Genomic DNA, 19,592 nt, shown 5'->3' with positions numbered 1-19,592 from the left:
TCCCTGTGAGCTTCACACCAAGCACACACCGATTTTTCCACAAGCGAATGAGGGTGTTGTTAAAGCACCCTGCTAATCCAATAAAGGGCATTCTTTCAGCTGGGAAAGAAAGGGACCACTCAAAATCCCTTCCTTTGTACTGCCTGTTTAACATAAACAGGAAGGATGCAAATTAGTGCAGTAACACGACACTTCACCGTCTCTATTTTATCGTAGTGTAATCCAGCCATTATTTTGCAATCAGAAAGGACTTTTCACCATTATTACTGCTGGAAGGTAAAGTTGGTAATAAATTCAACATAAGCCATTTTGAAGGCGATTCTGTTCTTGACAGGCAACCAGTATAGCCGTCTTAGAAAGCTGAAATACCTGTTAACTCAAACGTAAACATCTCATCTACCACTGAGCATCGCTAGGTTTCTCTTTTGTACCAGTTCACAACGTTGCACCAGTGTATTAATCTGCGCTAATGAGCGGGACATCTTGAACAAGTTCATGAGCAACACAATTGGAGGAGAAAAAAAAAAAAAAGCTATTGGAACTACACATTGAAAAATCCCAAATCAAAAGGCCAGCAACATGGAAATAGATTTCATCTCTAGGAAAAAAAAAAAAAGACACTTCCGCAAAGCCAGGCACTGTAAAATTAGTCCCATTTGAGAAAGCTTGAATAAACATTCTCAGCCCAGTATTTGCCTTTCTGCAATTATTGACTGCAATATTTTGAACTTAAACATCCACATATAAACAGATTCTGTTTAATCAGCAATCATATAAAATCAAAATGAAAATAAATTTGGCGAGATACCAAAATGAGAGTTCTAGCCAACAGCTACACCTACCCTGCAAGACATACCAGTGCAGACTTCCAGACAGATTTACTATTTATAACTGAAACTCACCTTGAAACAATGCAAAGTAAAGATGTAAACTTCACCTGAAAAACACACAGACCTTTAATGAACCACACACACAGCTTTTTTTCCCCCTTTTCAGCAAGCTGTTTTGCAGGACATCCTTTCGTGGAAATACATGCACAGAAAAACTGTACCAAGAGGGGCTCTGAAGAATTTTGTGGCTTGATTTTTCTACCTGTAATAGTCATATTGCCACAGCAATGGGAGAGGTATGAGCAATTCTTTAAGCAGTTGTTTTAATTCTGATGCCAAGCCTTTTGGTTAGGAAGAATTTTTCTGACTGAGTTGAAAGTCTATCACAAGTACACAGAAAGACCTAGGGCAAGAACAAAGGTGCAGGGCAGAAGCTAGTTTATTCAGGCTTGTCAAGTTAAATCTTGTAAAGTATGTACACATTTAATTGTTTTCATCATTTATATATGTTTCAAGTACGGAAGGGGCCTCCTGAATCTCTTCGGGTAGAACGCGAGCGCTGATTCTGGAGGTCCTGCTTGCTCCATGAAGAAGTCATTCATTTCTGGCACGACCTGAGGCTTTAAAAGATCTTTTTGTCACTCTAAAAACCCCGACGACTGGGAATTGTTTAATTGGTTTGAAGCAAAAATCTCTCAACTGCAGCTTGAACTTTGCAGGCAGCCTTACCGTTGGGTTAGACACATTATAAGGGATTAAACAAAGCAATAAAGTAATGGGGAATAAATGAGGGGGCAATGAGCGTGTAGGAGACACACTGTAATTGAGCAAGCATTATAAACCGAGGTACCAATTGCTATAACTGCAGTAAAACAGTTAATGAAAGCACAGCACAAGTCTGGTTTCTCTCTTTTGTTGTCACTTATTTTTCTGAATGACTGGATTTGCTGCCTCTTTTCTTCTAAAAAATGAACGATTACAAAAGGAACACCTGGAAAAACACGGATGTGGTCTTTTAGCTCCAGCCCAGCTCCCTGCAGCCCCCCATGCACACTCATCACTGCCCAGGCTCCTCCCCACCTTCTTTCTTTCCTCAAAAGCAGTTCCTCTCAGCCACAGGAATGCCAAGCCATTCTTTCAGGTAGCTCAGCCTCACCATTTCTCTTTTCACATGTCAGGATGTGCCATTCAACAGAGCTTTGTAGGTACATGTTGGGAGGGTGTTGTTTTTTGTTTTTTGTTTTTTTTTTTTTTTTTCCAGCATCTGTACCAGGAGTGCAGACAAATGGTTTAAGAACAAAACAGGGAGCAATCTGTACCAGCCTACCAGGTCATCAAAGACCATTTTATTGCTTTTACACAAAGATTTTTCCCTTCTGCTTGCTTTTTGTCCTTGTTTTGACAAATGTTAGCCACAAGAGATCCCGAGGAAAAGGAGAAAAGAAGTCCCATATCTGCATTCACCAGCAATACTATTTTAGACAGAAGAACAACAGCCTCAGAGGAATCTCAGTTATACAGCCGAGTTGAGTTTTTTCTTGACCAATTTTTGGGCAAGCCTCCCATCAGCTTCCCTATACCTAAGATGGAGTAAGGGTGCTTACCCTACTCCATAACCTGGGTTCCTTCTATGGCTAAAGGAGCAAGCACCTACAGAGTCTGATGAGAGCAGCAGTAGCTGAGGATGAAAGAGGCAGTATTACCACACCCTAGGATGCTACTGTGAACATCTGAGGGTAAGAAGCTTGTCCCCAAGTATGTATTTCAGTTAGTTTCTCGCAGCAGGAAGTAGTCAGCAAAATAGCAGGACCGATGCATCACCCCATGGTTACACAGAATTCAATTCTTGCCGTGTAGCTAAGGCAAACGGAATTCAAGGAGTAGGATACATCACTGAAATCATCGGTTTTGTCCTTATACCTGACAAAATTTTAAGAAAGTGACTTTTGGAACAGTTGCAAAATAACAAATCTCCCTCTACGAGGTTACAGCACTGGAAAACATTGATCTGTTTTTTCCATGATAGAAGAGATGGTCTGATTTTATATAACCAAAAGCTCTGCAACATCCACACTGACAACAGAATGCAGTTTAGGCATCGTGTCCCCTTGTCAGGGAGAGAAAGAATGGCCTAACTGAGAATCACCTGGGGAAAAAGAGAAGTTACTGTATAGTCTGCTGCTCTAAGAAAAAACATTTTAGACCTTTCGAGGAGGTCACTTTGCTTCTTTCCCATGTGGTGATTTTGTGAAACAACAATTAAGAAAATATCAGAGTTTTGCAGGAAATGCCAAGAGATCAAATGTACACCGAGAATCATACAACAGCTCCCTGGAGGTACTACTTGGACAGGTGTTTGAAACTACAGATTCTTTTTCCTTTAAGAATACTGAGGGGAATTTAAGGTCTCTGAGCCCTTTCCCCAAAATGCAACTAATAAGATTATCAGCTTGCAATCCAACACTGAGGCAAAACAAGTACCAAAACAACCAGAAATCTCCCCATCATACCTGTTGCCTGCAAAGCAAACACTAGGCAAGCTCTCAGCCTCTTGTGGAAAGGTTCCTCCAATGTGACCTGGAGCTGTGCTTTATGGCAGTGCACATTGGTCTCATGTGTTCCTCAAAAAGCATTCCACAAAAGTCCTGAGGAATTAGCTGGGTGATTTCTACCCACAATGTTACTCAATAATAAATATCATATGGCAAGCATCAACAGCAATATCACTCACATTAATTGCTTACTTTGCAAAGAAAACGACGTTTGTTTTCTTTTGTCATAACAACTGAATACTAAAAAGGGTTCCTTGTATCATGTCACTCTTCCAAAATTGAAAATAGTTGCCAAAAATATAATCTGTATATCGTTAGTGAAAAAAATTTCCTGGGGGAAAGGTAGTGTGCATGTAGTTTCCGCTATCTACCACATGGAGTATTTAGGAAACAAACATTCTTTCCCCTCTAATGACAAAACAAGTTATGTGAGCAAGATGAAATGATTCGTGAGCTTGGGCTTTATTCCAAAACCCCTATATATTAAACCCAACCATTAGCTGGATCATCGTGCCTGTTTTCTAAAGAATATAATAGATGGAAATCTGCTTCTTAAACTGTTTTTCATGTAACAGGAAACAGACAAAATAGCATTGCAGCAGCACTCACAGAGGCAGGAGAAAAGTACCGATCTTGAAATCAGGACTTTTCCCTGCTGAATGCTTTTTGCTTTAACAAAGGTTGAAAGCGTGGCACTTTCAGTAACAACACACAGCTTGATGTACATTTGTATTGTGCCAGATTTTGTTAAGGTGCTTACAAACTCAAGACAGAAACTTTCCATTACAACCTGGTACACAAGGCTTGCATGCAGTTGAGAAACACCAGCATAAAGAAGCTCACAAACTACACACAAGCAGCTATGTGCAGCAGCATGCACACAAGCAAACACAGCCACACGTACACAAGCGTTCAAATTTTACAATGTTCTTAAATACATTTTTAGAAAATGTGGCTTCTACCACTTATGATGAAAAAAAACATTTCTGAAGTTTTATGTTTCCCCATTATTTAAAATCATTTTAAGGAAAGTGAAAACTTTATCTACTTTCATGTGGAACATTAAAAATAAAAAATGTTTTCTTCTGAAATGTGGTGCTAATGGAATGAGGTGATTAAGATACGCGCCTCGCTGCAAAACACAGGTTCACTCCCACAAAAATAAAAACTGTTCAGTGGACAAAAATCAATGAACTTCTCAGCTATGATCTGGTAACTTCCTAGCCTCGACATCCAAGCCACCAATGCTATTACCCTCTTGAATAAACACAGCGCTTGGAAAGGTTAAACCTGTGAGGTCCTCATCGGAAAGTCCCTGAGTAAATTATAACATTTGATGATGACATTCCTGTGTCTTTTGGAAGCAGCCAGGGGAAGTAAGGGTAGGTCATTATAAGCCACTTGCCTTTACAAGCGGCTGTAAAAGACAATGAGGACAGGAAGCTTCCCACTGAGATCAAGGTGCACAATCCCCAGCTAAAAATAAACAAGCACCGATAGTCACATCTGCTGGAAAATATCATTGGAGCCTGAATTCCCAGGTGCCAAAGCAACGGGAAGAGAATGCTTCAGTTCAGCAGGCTCCCAAAAGACCACAAAATAATAATTACAGGGATTGGAAATGATCGGTGGTTGTGTTAACACTGCAGATAAAAATATCAGAGAGCTAACTTGTCTTACTAAAAAAAAAAAAAAGAAAAAAAAAAGGAAATGAAAATAAAAATCATGATAAAAGATTTTAAACTTATTCTTGTCATCTGCTAGCTCCCAGACACAAATCTGAAGGTGGTCTGCTGAGAGAGCTTCCAATCAAAAGTAATGGGAGCAGGAGAAAACCATAAATTTCTACCCCTTCTCCTCAGGTATCTCAACTGTGAAGTCTCCCAGAGCAAATTAGATGCTGGCCGTGCAGCTCCGCCTAAAAAGCTTCTGACATTTCTGATCTGCTTTAGTTACCAGTGAGCTCAGGAGCACAGGCAGCAGGCTGTAGGACAGCAGAGCAGGCTGCACTTGTCCTCCTTCAGGAGATGGTGATCTCTTTTCTCACTTAAACTCACTTACCTTTAGATACTTAAGTCACCAAATTAGCCAGCACTGGACTTTGGACACCTGAGGGCTCCAAAGCCTTCAACAGCCATATGCCCGTGCCAAGAAATATGTATTCTTTGCTGAGAGAACAGGGTTGCCATAGCTGCTGAGATCCCCTCCCATCACACCAGTCATGGGCAAACAATCAGGGTCCGTGAGCAGGCCGGGTACAGCTGAGCAGCAGTGGCAGGAATGATGGAGAACTTTGTTTCTGCCTTAAGGATCATTTTTCTCAGGGAGCAGAGAGATATCAGAAGCTAGGAGCAAAGGTGGAGCTTGGGGAAGCAGCAATCCTGCTGCTCTCCAGCTAGTGAGGTTGGTGGACAAGGGAGCAAAAAGCCTGGGGGACACAAGTCGAGCACCAGGGGAGGTCAGCAAAGCAAGCTCTTGACATGTTCCAGCTTCTAAAGCAGGCAGAAGACATGATTATGTCACTTATTTATTTTTAACTTCGTGGAAAAAGTCAGCCTCAAAAGCAGCTTAAAAAGGAAATGGCAAAGTCTTACGCAAAAGGCGAGCTGGAGCCCCCTCTCCTGCTAGTCCTCACCCTGACCCGGGGGACGGCTGTGCCATCAGCAGGCTGGCTTCTGCAACGTGCCTGTGAAAAATGTGACTACAACCTGAGTCACAAAATTCTTTCCTATCCTGATTTTTTGACAGCTCTTCCTGCGCAGAAAGGCCTGATGATAGACTGGAGACTGCAGTGGGACTAGCGGAAATTCAGAGTGCTCCAAACCCTAATTCTGATGCCATTAATGCATACGTTTCTTGGACCTGAGGCAGTTTCATTTCATTCTTCAATATCCTAGCAAAGTTTTAGAAACAATGGACTGGAAACCATTTCTGGCTGTCAGAACGAGGAAAGACTATGTGCAGGAACGTACCCTGAAAGCTGATATAAAGATTACCTAAACAAAAACAAGACCTACGACTAACATACAGAATGAAAACCACTCCAGTTGCAGGAGGGCTGGAACAGCACTGTGCTCCAGATGAAGCCTTTATAATGTTTTAATTACTCACAGTGCACGGTGCACCACTTGAAGCCTTCTGCTCCAAAGAAGAGCTTTTCACATGCCCAGTACTCCTCGCCTGTGTGCTAGGTGGTTCACTATTTCTCCTGGTTCAAACAGCTTCTGAAAAAACGCTGCCTTTTTCAGTGCCACCCAGGAACAGCTACAGGTGACAACTGTTGTAACCATACATTTATTGTGTAATCATTGCATAATTATACAGGTAACCTGGTTTGAAAAACAGAGTTCCTACATTCTAGGAATCAGCAGGAAAAAAGAGCTAGTGAGCAAAACACAGTAATTAGCCTTATTTTGTTTTAGTCTTCCTTCTTGTTGATAACTGTTTCCATAGGACTCCTTCCTGCAAAATGTTAATGGCTAAAACCTGTCACCTCCTGCGGACTGTCGCACACCGCAGCCTGGGAGCTAGCACACGCATTCTCTTGGACACACTTTCCACATGATTTGAATACATCCTACCCTTAAAACTATTCTGGCATGACATTAAGGAAGTTGTGGCTCAGGTGGTAAATCCAGGACCATCTTAAGCTTAAATTAAGCTAGCTTCAAATTAAACGGGAAACCACTGGTTGTTACGATTTTATAAAACTACCCCTAAGAACAAAAAGCACTTTAAATTCCTATTGATTGTCTAATAGCAGGAGGTATATTGTGCTTCCAGAGCTCTCACTGTACAACATAAAAAATTCTTGCATATCCCATGTGAGACAAAGTTCAAGCTGGAGCAGTCCTACAGCCCTGTCCTGCCCCCGAAGCAGCTGGGTTCTCCAGCAGTAAGCAGCATCCTTGGAAGTGGCAGTCCTGTGCTCGATGCAGTAGCACTGTACCTACCACCCTTTGGGTGTTCAGCTCAAGGCCCGAGCAGCGTTTGGAGTTATCACCTAGGTGAGGTACAGCCCTACCATTTTCTCTTCCTTTCCTAAACGTCACATTCCCTTTGCACCTCCTCCCAACACAGTCAACAAAAGTAACGAAGCAAAAAGCGAGGTTCAGTTTGGCTCCCTCCTGGCTGCAAAGCATCTTTTTTTTTTTTTTTTTTTTCAAAGCACTATACAGCATCAAAACTATCTGAATCCAGTCCACTAAAAACAAGGTACTTCAGGTGTCAGTGCAAAATGAAGTTCATGAGCTGAATTCTTTCGACACTCTGCTCCCCCCCCCAACTTTACTTCAGTAGGATTCAAATCTGCTGCATATAAAATGCTGCTGACATGACTTTATTGTACAGAAGAGCCCTTTTCAGCATGGCCCAGGGTATCAGACTGCTGTATTATCCAGGTAACAGATCATGATTATCAACCCAGAAGGGACAGTAACACTCGTATAGGAAAGAAACAAGTTCCCAAGTATTCTGCATACGGCATTGTTTTAAAACCATAATAATTAATTTTAAATCCACATTAACAAGACCCATAATACCTTGATAGACTATTAGCCGAAGATGCAAACATAGGGAAACAGGTCAAGTTCTTTTTTTACTCTTAAGATTTTTGCAGCAAAAATCTCTGCAAACTAACTTTGTGCATGAAAACTCCCCTCACGGAGGTTTTACAGACAAGCCACAGGAGTTTATTAGAACAGTAATTCATTTCAGTGTGCTCAAACAGTTCAGCTTGATTGCCTTCTCAGACCAGTTATCGTCTCAGCTGCTTTTGTTTATTTATTTATTTTGGACCAGATGCAGAAGGAAACTTCCTTAAGCCAGAATGGCTGGGAGGACAGGCCCTTTAGTTCAATTGCTGTGCTGATGGAGATCAGACGTACAGCTTTGGGGGAAACATCTAATTTCACGTTTTAAACACCTGCATAAAAAAAAAAAATATCTGAGTCTGATCAGAGGAATCAGGGGACTGGGATTTATGAGTAAAACTGTCAAGAGTATAAGAAACAGAATACAGTATTTCCAGCTCTCTTGCCAAATACGTATTATGACTTCAGTTCATTTTACATAGATTCAAGCGAGCAAAAAAAAAAAAAAAAAAAAAGAGAGAGAGAGAAAAGGAAAGAAAAAAAAAGTCTTACAGTCTACAGAAACATCAGGGATTAAATGTCAATAGCAAATCTCTCAGTACTTCCTGCCACTATGCCAAATAAAGCCTGCTTCCAAGCCAAACATCTGCTTTGTCTGTCCCAAACAGGAACTCATGAGAAGGAAATGTAGCACCCTTTACCACTGTGGTCAAAAGACAACATTTTTAAAATTCCACTTAATTCAACAATTTACCTGTAAAATCTCTGAAAAAGTATTAAAAAAAAAAAAAAAAAAAAAAAAAAAGGCTATTTGTACTCTGTTCCTCAAGGGCTTCCATGACCAAGACATCATTCATCAATCATGCAAATGCTGTACTGGCAAGAATATTCACCCAGGCTAATGTTTTTCACAGAAGCTCTCATTCCACATACATTAATTCTAAAAGAATAAACCAGACTGACATTTATTATGTGCACATGTATATAGAGCCCTCTGTCTCTTTTGCTCTCTAAAATATGAGATTATACAAAAATCAGGTGTTCCAATGACATTAACACAACTCTGGGAGTACAGCTTTATCTGTGCCTATGCTATCAAGCCTCTGCAATAACTGTAGGGGATCACATATTTTTCCTATTTTCCTGCTCTTTGCTACAACTGAAGAGTAATATCATAGTATACCAGATTATATTCTGCAAACCTATTCTGCAAATTAACATATATAAACATTTTTCTAGGCCAAAAACTCTAGCAGACCTCCCCCAGCACAGCATTCTGATGTTCCAGGCTGCAGAGGCATCCTGGGAACCGCATTCGAAATTCCCTGCTGTCATTTGTGAAGGCTGACAGAAGATTGTCCCCACAGATAACAGGACAGCATTCTTTATGAGGAGCTGGGATCTTTTCAAATGAATACAAGACTTCTACAATTACAGGTAAAGTGCTGTACTCCTCCCTTTTAGAAAGAAAATCCTCTTAGATGCCAATACCAGCGGAGGCAAACTGTGAAACTTGGTACGTCCTGTGACAGTGCGATACTCTAGAAATTGTTCCTCTGCATTTTACAGAGCTAAAAAAAAAAAAAAAAAAATCAGATATATTTCTCTCAAACAATTACATATCTCAAGCATGAAAATGCCAGTCGATGATGACATACCCAACAGTTCAAAGCAAAAGGAGAACTGTAACAACATATATCAAAACATGTGCCATGTATATTGAGTTGCTGCTTCATTCAGCTGAGCTTTACCAATTTACACCACCTGACAATCTTGCCAAAACATTCTTTGCATTCCTAAAACAATTTGTATATGCGATTAATTAATTCCCACATCGCTTTGTTGAGACACTTAAGTCAGCTTTCTCCCTTTGGAGGCAGGAGATGTGTTGACTAACAAAACTTACAGAGCCAGGAAGGGGCAAAGCCCAGCCGAGCACTTCTTGCTTGCCTTAATCCTGCGATCAAGTGCCCTGTGATCTATCACTTAAAGCCATGGAGGTAAAGGACCCAGAAGCTATGTTACCGGTCAGAAAATATTTAAAATTTAGAATAGCATTATTTGGTTATGAACATCAGAGTTCAAAACCACGGTGAAGGCACTGCCACAGCATGAACAGTAAAATAAGGAAGGGAAACAAGAAGGAAAGCAGAGACAAAACTGAGATAATCCACCCACGCGTGCACACACACAAAGGAACAATAAATAAATCCATAGCACTATCAAGAAATGAATAAAACAGTTCAATACATTTACCAGCTGTTATGACCTTGAGGTCTCTTTTAAAAGAGATAGTGAGTTCTCCACACTGGAGGAAAGGAACCAGAAGTTCAAGTCAAATTACGTTTTAGATATGAATGTCTGCAGATAGGAATATGTCTATATCCAGTTTCTTTCAGGACTGATAAATCAGCAATGACTAAAGAGATCGTAATTCTTTTGGGAATAAAAAACTTTTGTTTTTCTCCTAATAAATCCCATTGGCATTGCTATTCAGATATTACAGAAGTAAATGGCAAAAGATAGCCACTAATAGTGAACAGGTTTTCAATAAAGAACAATATTTATTCAGTCTGCATTATTTAAAAAGCATTTTGTTAGGACTTGCTGGAGTTTTTAGTTGTTTTTATCTCGTAGATCTCTTATCAGTTTCAAGCCAAAAGTCATGTTTCCACACGAAATATTAATAGTCTCATTTTGCACTAGTGGGCATGCTGCATTGCAACAAGCTGCAGCTTGCTGCCAAGCGGAGCTTGCATTGCTGGGGACATGCTACATTTTTAGGTCAACATTTGAAAGACAAACAGCTGTTAAGCATCTCTGTGCAATACACGTGGATTCAATGGCTAGTCACCTTCCCTTTGCCTCCTTTAAAACTTCCATTGTACTTACTAATCCTTACATGCATTGAGAGTGCAAGGATTGCTACGAGATACTTCTTAATAGGGAATACTCCGTGCATCAGCTATGTGCTGTTGGTGGCAATGCTTTTCTCTGTTCTTCATCTAGATAACACAGAAGCAGACAGGAAACAGAAACTGAGAATTGCAAAAGAAGTGTTAAGTGATGAAACATTTTTAAAAAATCCTTCAGGCCTTCATTCCCATTTCCTCAAGTTTGCTGCTACACTGGACGTAGGAAGACGGGGAACTGAGCTCCAAGTCAGACCACCTGGTAGGCTGCTGAAAAGCCAGGAAGGCCTGGGAACCTTTGTATCTCAGTGAAATGAAAGACCTTTTCCCATCCAGCCATCCTTAATTGCTCAGTGTATTTCCTGGCGATTGCAAAGGAAATGAGTTGCTGCTCAATTCACTAGAGCCCTGTTCTATAGCTCACTTTAAAAACAAAACAAAAAAAAAATCAATGAGGGGGAAAAAGGCATAAAAGAGTAGACAAGCAAAATGGGTAACTGGACTTAAAGAAACTTGGATCTAATTCCTAGGTTGCTTTTAGTTTCCCATATGGTTTTGAGCAGATGCATTTTACCTACCCTACCACAGCTGCTAAACGTTTCACCTGTTAATGGACTTTAGCCATCACAGAAACTGCAATTCCCTCACATATTCTGAGGGAGAGTACCATGTACATCTGTAGGTACCCTCCTTACATCCACTCACAAGCCTCCCACTAGTTGTTTGTATCTTTTCTGCTACTTAGATTTATTTTTGTAAAAGAAGGTCCCATGAACATAGTCACACAACAGCTGCCTGACAGTCAAGGCTGCAAGAGCTTGTCCCTCATAAGGAACACCTGCAATCTCTCTAAAACTTCCACAAGTACACAACACCATACGTTGGTACATGCTGGAGTGAAATCAGGCGTGGATTTGGAGTTGGAACCCCAGCAAAGTTTCCAAGGGCACAGGGAAAAGCAAGCAGACCTTTAGAAAAGTCAAGCAGTCTGTACTCTGGGACCAGTGTTTATGAACTTACCTTGCCATCAATCAGTTCCCATCTCATATGGGAATTTTATTATCACTGTTCTTTGTGAACCTAGTCTTTGGGGGTATTTCCCAAGGGCGTTCCCTTTTAGTACAAAAAACAAGCACAAAAATGAAACAAAAAACTTTGACCAAACTGGAAATGAATGAGAGAACGTTTCTTAATTCTCTGCATGTGAGAACTAAATTTGCAAAAGTGAATAGTTAGGAAATTTGGACATCTAAAATGGAATTGATTTCTGTGCATCTATTAATATGGCATATATTGAAAGACTTGGTTTTAGATGTGCTGTTGCTAAACTCATGGATTCCCTCATTACTGTCAGCCAAATAAAGCATTTACATCGTACACGACTTTTCCCCTGAAGTATTCTCACATAATGGCGGGTAGGAAGAGGCTGTTATTTCCAATTAATGAAATCATCATCTAATTTATTTTATCTGGTTTTAGGAGACAAAAACCATCTGAGGTTAAAATAAAATAACAAAGCAACACTTTCCATATGACCTGAGCATCATCCACTTGCTAATTCCTCAAGTGTTTGAGTAAAGCACCAGACACAAGCCTCTGTTACCTGGGATCTGGCCAGTTGCCACACGTTAACTATAAGGAGCATGTGAGGGGAGCAGCGAGAGGAGAAAGGGAAAGAGGGAGACAATGAAAGAGTAGAAGAGAATGAGAAGACATAGAGACTCAGTGACTTAGAACATATTAAACTGCGGTAGTGTTAAAAAAAAGGAAAAATAAGTGTTAGAAAACATGAGTGTGTTTCGTTAAGCATAACAAGTAATTTAAATCCTGTCCCAGGAGGCACCAATTATGTCCCATCCTCTTCAGCAACAGCGTGGTTTCAGCAGTAAATTCCTGTGTTTATTTCTGGAGGAAGGGTTTTCTCCAACTGCTATAAAATACTTGTAAAAAAAATTCATTTAAGGAACACATTATCCTTCTGCAGATGGAGTAGCTAGAACATCAGCCGCAGAGACCTGATTTCAGACACAAGGAAATGGGCACATCAGAGCCCGGGTGACAATCAAGTGCAATAAATAGTTAGTCATTAGATTGCCTTCCCTCCTCCCTGCTGCTGGCACAGTTTCACTCTGTTAACCACAGGGGGTTGAGTAAAGAGACAGCTCTACCTCTTACACTGTCTAAAGACAAGCAAAATCCATGCAATCTAGAGTTTGAACATGAAGAATAAACATCCTGAGTGTCTCTAAGTTTTGGATTGGCCTCGTTGTCTGAAGGAGGAAGGTAATGCAAATTACCTTTTCCAAACCAGTGTACAGTTAAGAACAGACCTGTTTTGTTTGGTTCCCTTAGTTGTAGCAACTTCTGAAATACAAATACAGCTGATCCAGCAAAGCTTTAAGAGCTTCTTCCCTGCTTCCTTCTCCCAGGCAGAGTTAGGATTAATTCAATTAGCTTAAGTAGTTTCAGTACACACAAAACATTTTAGATTTACTTTGGTTATTAAATACTGAAAAAAATCCAGAGATACCACTACTAATCTTGGCCACAGCTGCAGTTTGCCTGACATTTATTAGAAGTCACAGCACAAAGGAATGGAGCAAAAATGTACCCATCCTCTCAAACTGCTGTGCTTCGTTACAGGGCTACAGGACTGGAACTGGCAGGACAACGAAGAAGAAAAGTACAACTAAAATATTTGGAGCAGGAAAGGAAGAATGGTTATTTTACAATTCAATCACCTAATTTTCAGTTTCTTATAGATAAGTTCCCTGTAGCTGAACAAATACCTCTCCTTTAAAAAGCGTGCCTATGATAATACATTTGACTGCTCACAATTTAAGGGTGCTTACTACACAACGGTAGTCCAACCTCACTCCTACCTTTTAATTGATGTTAATTTTGTCATGCCAAAATGAGGACAGTGATTTTCGTGCAGCAAGAAACTTGCTGATACTTGTGCTGGTAAGAATCTAGCTTGTTTTAGCATCTAACAAAATGAGCAAAATACAACGATGATAGTAAAATGCACACTGAAAACCTAAATTCCATTATTTTACAGTAATTGCAGAGTAGGTTCGTCATGTTTTTCATCTGGTAGCAGAGAAACAATAGGAAGAAAAAGACACACTTTGGAAAGATGTAGCTGGTATTTCAGAGTAATTAAGATTGATGGAAGGCTTCCAAACGAGCCCCCTAATGTATCATGCACAGCCTATTAAGCTTGACACAGCAAACTTTTTCTCATGGCCTTGACAGCAATGACTATTTAACGTATCTGGTGTGTGCTGTCCCCTAGGACCACAAAATAGTCTTTATAAACTGTTAGGACAAACACTGACGTGCATCTAACTTTGTTTATCACTGAAGCCAGGCCAAAGAGTGCTAATTGGAGCTCTTCTGCTAAACAATGTTTACGCGCTAATTAGTCCACTTCCTAAACTAAATGTTCCAAGACAAACTAAGAATACGTGGCAAGCTGCCACTGAATTGCAGTCTCATCAAGTGTGTTACTTCACAGACAGACACAGACAGGTAACAAAGGGTAAATTTAAAATGACAAACCAACATGTGTGGCTGCGCAACGTGCAGAAAGCCTCCACTACCTGAGAAAGGAAACAGTCCCACAGGTTTAGTTCAGATGGGAGGAAAGCCCTCGGGTCACAACGTTGGGTAAAATACGCTGTTGTACACAACATGAGGCAATGGGGAACAGGGGAGAAGCATCAAGATATTAATACACTGTATCTTTATTGCAAATACACAATATTACCGTTATTTATGGTTTAAAACTACTTAAAAATAAAAAATAAATAAGGAGGATATGTCTGCTAAATTATTTGGAAAGTTCATCATTCAAGTCTTTGAAGCCAGCCAACTGAACCAGGCAAACAGCAAACAAAATCTGGTGTTGTAGAGACAAACTCAAGTCCATTTTGGGGGGGAAGGATGGTTAAAAAAACAATTGAATCTCCAATAAGGGCAAATGCTCACAGCCCCGCATGTGGGCAGCTCCAGGAGCAAGGAGAAGACAGGAGGATGAGGCAAAAATGAAGAAAAGCCATCAACAGGGAGACAAACTGCAAGAGCAAAGCAAGGAAGGAGACAGAATTGTCTTAAAGGAATTACCCCCCGTCTCCTTTCCAGGATGGATGTGGTTATGAGACAGTGGCCTCTGGAACACACATGTTTTTTTTACCCTGCACATGATCAAGTTTTTTATTATGCATATTAGAATAATTTAAACAAAGCACCAAAGAATTTGGATATGAAGGGTTTCAGTGCTATTTTTTTTTCGGAAGATTAAGTCACAGGTTACTTGCACAAAAACATGGTAAAAGTAGAGATGTTTTCATGCACTGTGCTGAGTTCCAAGTTCCAAGTTCTTCATGGCCCAGGCGGTCAGTGCAAGGCTGAGTACAAAAGGATCCTACTACTGCATTATCAGCATCACTGATAATCACGAATGTCTTTTGCTCTGTTTAATGAAAGGAGGAAAAACTCCTGACCTGAAATTTCAAGCTAACTTTGCAATTTTTGTCTTCTGACCCCATAGTCTCTGACCTGCATTTCATTTCACTCTGATGCTGAAAGACTTCCTTGTGCAGTTAGCGCCGAGCGCCAGACACGCAGTCTGATCTGGTCCGGATCTTCAGCAACCTTATCTCCAGCCAGCAACTTCCTCTGCAACTACAAAGGAGACCTGCACCACCTCCAAACAGAAAGGAGAAAAACCCACGGGCATGCCTAACTGGTCCCAGACACCCCAGGAGCCTCCTGGCTTCCCCTGCCTGCTCCATGGGGCAGCATCTTGCCCACACACCTTGGGCTCCCTCCTGCCAGCCTCAAATAGTTTTCTCCTCTACTGCAAGGTACAACCTGGCAAGAGCAGCTAGCTCTGAGTGGTGCCTCTCTCAAGCAGGGAGATGTGGGGAAGAGGGAGGGGAAAGGGGCACGTAGCCCCAGCTGCCAGGAGGGGTAAGCGCCATGCCCCAGCTGCGAGGCAGAATTCCCTTCGGGATGTGCAGAAACACCAAGTGGCAAAGGATCAGCACAAGGGACAGGAGGGAGCCAGAAGAACGGTCCATTAACTAACATCCAACCATTTCTACAATGCATCTGGGAGCTGTGCTTGAGGCATCGTGCAGCGATACACCTAACTTGGCTGGCTAAAGAGGCTCCCTCAGCAACAGGGTAAGGCTGCAGAACATCCCTTCTGCTGCAAATCTTCCGACACCACTCTAGAAAAAGTGGTGGTTTCTCCTCCCCATGGATTGATCTTTTCTGAACCATACGATCTTCATGTGATCTTTCCTAAATCACACGTTGCCCCTTCTGGAGCTGCTTTCTTTCTTAGCTCCTTGGCTTCTCAGTTACCAAAAACCAAGAGCACTGTAATCCTTAGAGATTATAATCATAAAAAACAATTGCTCCCAACAGCTCATCAGTGCCAAAAGAAAGCAAACAGCTCATAAGCTATTAAAACTGTCCCTTCAAAACCTCCAACTGAAAAGACCGGTAATTTTCCTTATTTATCAACAGGCTGTTATATGAACCCATGTTTTCTCTTTAATTCAGTTCTTAATCTTCACTGTTATTAAAGGACTACGTTCCTTTTCCAGTGATGGGGAAATCCGCGCAGAACCCAAGGCTACTGGGTTAATTCACAAACACGTCACGTTGCTGGTAGAGGAAAACGCAGTCTCTGCAGCTTTGTTTATGCCTGTGGATGCCAAAGGATATACTCAAAAGGTACATGTAATCAGCAACCTGCAGAGTATAATTAAGAATAAAGGACAATGTTCCACACATGGTATACATTACAAATGTAATCAGCTTCAGAAGATTTCTTTCTTAAAACATGAAAACCTTGAAAAAATTCATGCCTTCAGTATAACTGAATTTGTCACGCAAGTTTTACGAATGCTCCCATGATTGGCAATCATGATTTATTTTGCCATTTCTTTATGAAGCAAGAATATTGTTTTGCCTGTACATGTGGTTGGAAGAATATTTCAGAATTCGAGCAGTTACTGCTGGGGATCGACTGTTCCTGCCGAACCAGGAGTGGTGCACAAATCCAAATGTCAACTATCAAGCAGGCTCGGTGCTATTTTGGGGGTAGCATACATTCAAAAATGCAAACGGGAGCTTCTACATTAGCATCACTTTTGAAATAAAAGTAGTAAGAAATATTTACCAAGAAAATGCATCCCCTTTTAAACTCTTGGGGTGTGATTTTCAGAATACTTCAGCCTGCAGACACACTTTTGGAAAAGCAGCCTTCTGGAGCAGTCCTGTCCTGCAGCTAGCAGAGAATAACAGCAATTAAAAAGAATAGTAAAGCTGTCAGCAGCTCCCTTCTTATTCAGGCCACTGTGATTTCTGTCCTTAAGAACACGTCCTCACTATAAGAGAAATTAAAAAAAGAAAGTTGAGAATGACTGTACATGCTAAGTATTCCCGAGCTCCGGTAGGAAGATGGCGTGTATTCGTGTTACTTCACCACACAGCAACCTCTCCTAGCACCAAAGTCTGCCATCGTAGCAGGTGGACAGCCTGCTGCAGATTTTGGGTGGGATATGTACCAGAGGGAGGCCCCAGAGCCTTTCCCCCTGGCTCAATGCAGCCTGCCCCTCTCCCACACTGGTGCGTTTGAAGCACTGAACAGCTTTTTACATCACTTTATAGCAAAGGGCACTTTTCAGCAAACAGCTCCTTGCCTCTCCTCATACATGTGAACCTCCTCCTGATCCCCACAGGGGAGAGACAATGGCTTGGATGGAAAAACGATCACAAAAAAGTATCCCTCAACTCTGAACTTTGCCTCGGGCATGGTAATGAGTGTTTTGAACTTTTAGGAGAACATTAAGGATAAAGGACAGAGAATACAGGCTGCTTTAACTCTCCCCCTCTTCTCCAGCTTGTCTGCAGAGACATTAATGGCTTCACTAATCCTGCTGGGACACTTGTTTTCCAGGATTAATGCTCCTTACCCTGTTCGGCTCGTATTTTGTACACAGCAAAAACAGAAGAGAAGGGAATCTTCCTCCTGACCTGCGAGTGTCCCTGTGAGGAGTTGCACTGGGACAGCCACCACAGGATAACTGCATCAAAGAACTTCCTTGGAGGATAAAGTCTTTATCTCTGCTGCTCATTTGTTCCTTTCCTGTTAACTTGAAGCAAAAAGAAAAAGCTAAGGGCAGCAGTTCTCCTGACTGCTAGTTTGGGAACCGCTGGACAGCTCAGGGACTATTACATCTATCGTGAAAATTTTCTTTCTCATAAGATAACAACTTTTTATGATTAGGTCATGTAGTTTCTGGGCCAAATTCGCCCACAGTTTTCAGTGTAGACCCAGTAAATCCAAAACATCTGGGTGGATAAAACAAAGTCTAGAAGTTAGCCTCCTGAGTCTCAGAAATACTAATGTTTATCTCTACATGCTTATGTACCCTAACACTCAAGATAATTATTTTTTTTTAAATTACAACTTATCTTCCAACCTCAGATTGTGGGAGAGACTTGCTTTTTATTGACTAAAGTAGAAAAATAAAAATGTATCTGTTACTTAGAGTGGGAACCAGCTACTGTTCCCTTCCACTAAAAGAGGTCTGATTCCACCATAATCTGACAAGATAGAGATTCCTTCTCATCACTGCAGCTGTAACACCATAGATTGTCAGATCCATCAGATTTCTCCTGCAACATCTGTCAAGAAGTAAGACATTTACTAACACAGAACAGGATTTGCTTAGCTGGATCTTAAGCTAATAGAAGTATGGAATTGTAAACAGGCAGTGCTTTAGGACAAAACATGTCAAAGGAGCAGAATTTAAACAATGACATGTAAGGAAAAATGAAAAACCAATCATTTGCAATTAGACTCAAAGCATGTTTAGTCCCTGTTGCCCCCTGCCAATAGCTACAAGAAACGAGACACATAAAAGTGTCTCCTTTAGCAACTGTAAAAAGTAATAGTTAATAGAGGGGAAGCTTTATTTGGTGCAGTGGGTACAAAATAAAGGAGAAAAATCAGCTATTTTCATGGGAAGCACTCTCACAGTTTAAAGCTGCGTGTAATTTCAAAGCAGCCTTATTTATCTAGCTCTCAGAGTAAATCTACACAAAGACTCTGAGTTGGTGTTCCTTACCAGAACTCTAGGCTAACACCAAAGAATGAGTAGTGTGTTATGGCCAATCTCCTATTTTCTTCTACCATTCAGCCTGAGTTTTAACTTATTTATTTCTGGTAGCCACAAGCAACAGTGGCAGACAGCTGAGATCCAATCTTCCTTTTCTAATAAACTGTAGCAAATGCTGTGTATTTGATCAGAAAATACAGGGCTATAAATAAAAATATTGTTGTATTTAATAGTCTAATGTGTAAGCACAGAAGATTTTTTTTTTAAAAAGTATTTACAAAGTAAAAATGCTCTTTCCATTTGCATTACTTACTGGGTAGATTAGATTAAAAAAATCAATGCTTACTTTAATATCATTATGTTATGATCATATCCATAATTGTTTCCTAAGGTTCCCTCTGTTGGCAAAAATAATGAGATTCAAAAGTACAAATAAATGAAATACAGTTAAATATCTATGAGTTATACTGCTACGAAGAGAAAAAAAAATCACATCTGAAAAAATATACCTTGAGATACATCTGTAAACAGGATCAGACGTCCAAATCAACACAAGAATGCA

General features: G+C 40.7%; 1 protein-coding gene and 1 long non-coding RNA gene across 5 annotated transcripts in view; both read right to left on the bottom strand.

The window, feature by feature from the left end:
- The window catches only part of AFG2A (AFG2 AAA ATPase homolog A), a 189,830-nt gene that overhangs the window by 74,848 nt on the left and 95,390 nt on the right, over window positions 1-19,592 (bottom strand). The window contains exons 15-16 of one of the 4 annotated variants that reach the window (XR_014692649.1): window positions 17,086-17,193; window positions 14,721-16,655 (exon numbers count right to left, since the gene is read on the bottom strand). The exons of 2 other annotated variants lie outside the window; for them this stretch is intronic. The gene's annotated coding sequence lies outside the window, so the exon portion shown is untranslated. Of the gene's footprint in view, window positions 1-14,720; window positions 16,656-17,085; window positions 17,194-19,592 lie in introns of those variants that run through there. One more of the 4 variants, XR_014692650.1, reaches the window with a different exon arrangement.
- LOC311436030 lies at window positions 1,252-3,701 on the bottom strand. The gene is made up of 2 exons (XR_014692560.1): window positions 3,575-3,701; window positions 1,252-2,750 (listed from the first exon to the last, which is right to left on the bottom strand). It is a non-coding gene; the product is annotated as an uncharacterized lncRNA (long non-coding RNA).

The sequence above is a fragment of the Aythya ferina genome, assembly GCF_964211825.1.
Source record: "Aythya ferina genome assembly, chromosome: 4".
Taxonomy (NCBI): Eukaryota; Metazoa; Chordata; class Aves; order Anseriformes; family Anatidae; genus Aythya; species Aythya ferina.
Note: the sequence above shows the minus strand (reverse complement) of the source record. Positions and strands in the feature narration are given on the sequence as shown.